Source organism: Octopus bimaculoides, chromosome 26, assembly GCF_001194135.2.
Source record: "Octopus bimaculoides isolate UCB-OBI-ISO-001 chromosome 26, ASM119413v2, whole genome shotgun sequence".
NCBI lineage: Eukaryota > Metazoa > Mollusca > Cephalopoda > Octopoda > Octopodidae > Octopus > Octopus bimaculoides.
The window spans coordinates 18,905,569-18,911,028 of NC_069006.1; positions in this window are offsets into that span (position 1 = coordinate 18,905,569).

Here is a 5,460-nt window from a genome sequence, read left to right on the forward strand (position 1 = left end):
TGAGTGTTTATTGAGCGAAAACACCTAAAGCACCACGAGGCTCCAGCAGGGTATGGTGGCGAACCCTGCTGTACTCTTTCACCACAACTTTCTCTCACTCTTATTTCCTGCTTCTGTTGTGCCTGTAATTCAAAGGGTCAGCCTTGTCACACTGAATATCCCCGAGAACTACCTTAAGGGTACACGTGTCTGTGGAGTGCTCAGCCACTTGCACGTTAGTTTCACGAACAGGCTGTTCCGTTGATCGGATCAACTGGAACCCTCGACGTCGTAAGCGATGGAGTGCCAACAACAATATATACAGAGAAAGTTGGGGAGAGAATGAATTTTGACCGACTACCTGCTTGGTAGCAATGTTGCGAAAGAAAACATCTTGTTTTATTCATCATTGTTTAAATCTTAAAGGTCTTGCATATTTCAAAAGTCCCAGATATCGTAATCATTTGTAGTGTATGAATTAAAGAATTCGCGTTCCCTCCCCAGGAATACAAATTCAACCATACTTTGCTCCATACTTTCCTCCAATAATAAAAGATATGAAGTTGAAAACCTATCTTGAGTAGTGTATTTTCAAACTCCTAATCAATGGCCCATAAATGTACTCTTGTATGTTTCTAGCCACAGTAGTGTCCAGAAGGCGGCTGATGTCCACAACAGAGCATATCTTTTCCGTGTGGTTTCACACACAAGTATCTGCCGCTTGAGTTTTAATGTGATGGCTGTTTTAATTTTAAAGTTCTACCAATATTCTTTTGATCCATTGGTCTCAATATAGTCCACTTCGTCGGTAAGTGTTTTCTTTTTTGTTATCCTGCTTCATGCTGTTTGGTCACCACGTCATTCCCCATGGGAACATAATATCTAGAAGACATTCTCTCGCAGTTGGCAATAATGTGGTCGATGTCTTCAGTTTTGGTCTTGCACAGCCCACATCTGTTGTCTGTCAATGTTTTTACTGCGTAAGGCGGTGAGCTGGCAGACTCGTTATCACGTCGAGCAAAATGTTTAGCGGTATTTCACCCGTCTTTACGTTCTGAGTTCAAATTCCGCCGAGGTCGACTTTGCTTTTCATCCTTTCGGGGTCGATGAAATGACTACCAGTTGAGTACTAGGGTTGATGAAATGACTAATCCCCTCCCCCAAGATGTCAGGCTTTGTGCTTTTAATAGAAAGGAATGTTTTAACTACCTTTTATGCTGTTGGTACTTGGTGGGGTTCTCTTTTTCTTGAATTGCATGGAGGTCACCTTCGAAATGGGATGTCATAAACTTGTATGTATGTGTGTGTGTGTGCGTGCGTTCGTTCGTTCGTGCTTGCACGTCACCACCGCTTGACAACCGGTGCTGGATTGTTTACATTCCCCCTTTCCTGTAACTTAACGGGAGACTGATAGGATAAGTACCGGGCTTTTAAAAGTCAGTATTGAAGTCGGTTTGTTCAACTAGGCTCTTCGATGCGGCGCCCCAGCATGGCCGCAGTTATAAAACAAATAAAACATGTAAGAAAGATATAAAAGATAAAATATGAGGAGAAATTGGCGGGATGACCCTGATTAAGTTTTAAATTTAGAGGAGAAAGGAGAGAGTGACCCTAATTGGGGTAAAATGAGGTAAGAGTGAGGGGTTGAATATAATGTAAGGTGGGAGGAAGGACTGGTAGCGAGGGCAGTAGAGTACATAGACAATAGAAAGCTATGTAGACAGATGGAGAGAACGGAGGGATGAAGAGAGAGTTGGTTGAGATAACCTAGTTCTCTATTGAACAGCTTGTCTTTGATGTCTTCTTAACGGTTCGCTCTCACACTTCTTCCTCTATCTCTGTCTGTCTGTCTCTCTCTCTCTCTCTCCCTTTATGTCTCTTATCTGCATCTCACTTAAGTCCGTCATCGCTTTCTCCCTATTAGACATTTTTTTCTCTCAGGGAAATCTACAATTATACACAATCTTTCTCACCCCCTCTCTCTCTCTCTCTCTCACACACACACCACGCATTTCTCGCCACTTTCACTTTGCCCTCCATATTTTATGTATTTTCACTGTCGCTCTTTCTCTCTCCCTCTCTCTGTATATGTGTGTATGTGCGTAAGTGTGTATACATACATACATACATACATAAATGAGAGAGAGAGAGAAATACAGATATATTACATATCAAAGAACCATACAACATAAATTCTTGAGTTATTAAAATCATCCCCGCTTATAGAAGATATGTCATAATTACCAAATGACAATTAAATCTTGCTCTATATGAGAAGGCGAAATATTCTTTAATAATTGAGGAAAAAGTCAAGTTTATAGTTTGGAGATAAGAAAACAGTCGTGAGTACGTGTTTCTGGCTCAATAACCCTCACCAATATAACTGGCTAACGAAAATTGTCATGTGCACTGCTGTCCTCTTATCTCCAGACAATAAACTTGTCCTTTTCCTTAATTCCTGACACTTGATATTATTTCCTATTTTCAAGCGAAGCTATATTGCCATTTCGAAGTTAATACGCATCCCCTAGTGGCGGAGATAATTTTAATAAATCGAGGATTTATGTTGTATGGTTTTTGATATACGAGTATTTACCTCTATCATGCAGTTATTTCATACTACGCATTCTTGTCAACATCCTCTGTATTTTCGATTGAGGCATACACTTGCATCATTGTTGCCTTTGAGAATCGGGTATGGAACCGAGTTGTTATAATTTGGTCACTCATAGCTCTCCAGCCTATCAGTGTTGTTGCAGCCTTGGCGTCAAGTATCGGCCCTACATTGTGAATGTGTTGATCCTTTTGGTCAGAATACAACATTATCTTCTGCTCACTGCAGATCTTCCCGCTTTCAATCCAGCGCATTTCGCTTAATCCCAGAATATTCGGGCGTTAGTGATCTAATTCAAGAAGCAGCTTAGCCAATGTTCCACACTAGAATAGAGTTACAAAGTTCCAGGTGGCAATTCGAGTTTTGCTTAGTTGTCAGAGTCAAACTTTTCATTGGGGTTGGATAACCCCTCGTCCTTGCCCCGGTCTCATCATAACTTGGGACACACAAACACATACACATAAGAGTGGATATACATATATATACCGACTCCTTTGATCAGTCTGAGGCTATAGTAGGAAACACTTGTCCAAGTGCCACTGAGTGGGATTGAACCCAGAACCTTGTGGTTGAGAAGCAAACTTCTTACCACACAGCCATGCCTGCCCCTAAGGAATGTTTTGCATAAATGCGCATATGATTATAGATACAAAGAAAAATCTATAACTTGGGCAAAATAGGCGTGTCTCATTAGTTTGTTCACAGATATCCTCCAATCCTCAAATTCTTGAAAAGACATTCACATCCGTCTGACGGCTGTGTGTGTGTGCATTCAGTCGTTCATGTATCAACAGCCGCAAATAGTCTTCGAGAGAAATCTAAACAAGGAAACCATTGTGTGACCCAAATGAAGAGAGATTCCAGTTTAAATGATGCTACAAGTGATCTGTTATATTATACTCTTGTTCCAGCATTCCATCAAATGACGCCATGTACAAGTAAACACACACATACACACATGCATGCATAACATCGCCCACGTTTTCCTTCCCAATTGCTCTCATCTCTGATAAACTCTGATGACTTCACATACAGAAAACAATGCGAAAACTGTATAATCTTGAAGACAACACTACTTTCTGCACACAGAACAAGATGGAACAAGACTGTTTTCGGCCTAGCGCGGTGGTGATTTATTTATTTATTTTATTATTATTTTTTTTCTACTTGCATCAGTAATTAGACTGTGGCCATGCTGGGGCACTATCTTGAAGAATTTCAGTCGTACGAATCTACCCCCCCAATAATTTTTGTTTTAAGCTTGGTACTCGTTCTGTCGGTCCCTTTTTGCAGAACACACAAATACCGGTTATCAAGCAGTGGTGGGGACAACCACAGACACAAAGATGAGGCGTTTAAACATGTCAGGAGATAATTCCTTCAATTAAAATTGTTTGCACATTCTATTTACGATTCCGGCATAACTGACAAAATCTTCGTCCTCTTCTTTTACTGAGTTCAAACACACCCAGCGAGTGTTAAACAGGGAACTCTTATTGCTGAACATTTTGGATAGCAATTCAATTGTTTCCTCCAAAACATTTCACTTGTTTTTTTTTTTAGGCAAGGTAAAATTGCAGTACTTTTCATGTTCTGTAGGACCTAGCTTCTGTAACAGTAGTCTCACTTTTCATTGCCAGTCCAACACTTGTGTTTTTTTTTCTTGAAGATTTCTTCGTATCTTCTTTAGTACGTCGAAAAAAGTTATACCCTCTTATGGGTTATAACTAAATTCAGTTATAGCATTCGCTACGCCGTCTGACGAAAACGAACTTGCAGTATTTCCCGACTTCAACATCAGTTCCAGCAACTGATTGTGTGCTGCTGTTGCTTTTGCAACTGTAATATACCAGTTAATAGGTCTTCCATAATTAACGAGTTTTTTTTTTTTTTTTGTCATAAAAAATTGCCAATGACCAACGTAAGCTTCGAATCAACTCGTTGCCATTTTTATAAGGTGGTTTCTGTATATATCACCTTAGTGTTGTGCACTAATACAGTGTGATATATAGTACCACGTAACGGGGTAGACACCAACTGTCTCCACTCGATGTGTTCCCAAATACTCTGCCAACAAATGTAACAAATCCAAAACAACTCTCAATGAACTATAACTACTTCTCAACAATTTTTTGCAACACCGCGAACTCACGAACGACACCTTTCGACTTCATGCGATTCCACGAACTCACGAACGACACTTTTCGACTTCTTGCGATTTCTCATCTTATTTTATGGCCATAAAGGCCTTACACAGAGGGGACAGCACATAGTGGGGACAAAAAAAATAACGAATGAAATTATGCAATGAAAGATGAAATGAAGTCGCTCGGCCCCACCTCCGAATGACTTCATTGAACGTGTAGCAACACCATTGCATTACCCTTTGTAACAGCCAATTTGATATATCATTTGAACACAATTATTTACACAATAGTTAATCCATCTATTTTACCAAAATGTCTAAATTGTTTTTTTTTAAATGTCCACGTACCTTATTTTATTTACGGCATTGTGCTACTGTCTATTTGTTTGGACCATCATTCACAGTCACAGTTTTCTATATACCTATGCACCTTCCACAGGTTCTCCAGGTCCGTCAACACACAATAATATACACCTTCTATATCCACCTTGACTATTATGTCCTACGAATTCACTTCGCTATCCAGTTCCTCAATCTGTCCATTGTACATTAATACGAATTTTTCATTACAGGGCGGGGGTGGGTAGTTTTGAGGCTCCTGTGTGTTTGCCATAGTTTTTTTTTTTTTTTTAGACTGGGCATGGGGAGAGAGTTGATGTCTGTCGGAAGCTGTTAGGGTAGAGTGGATGCGGGTGAGGGCGGGGGGTTGGAGGTCATCTTT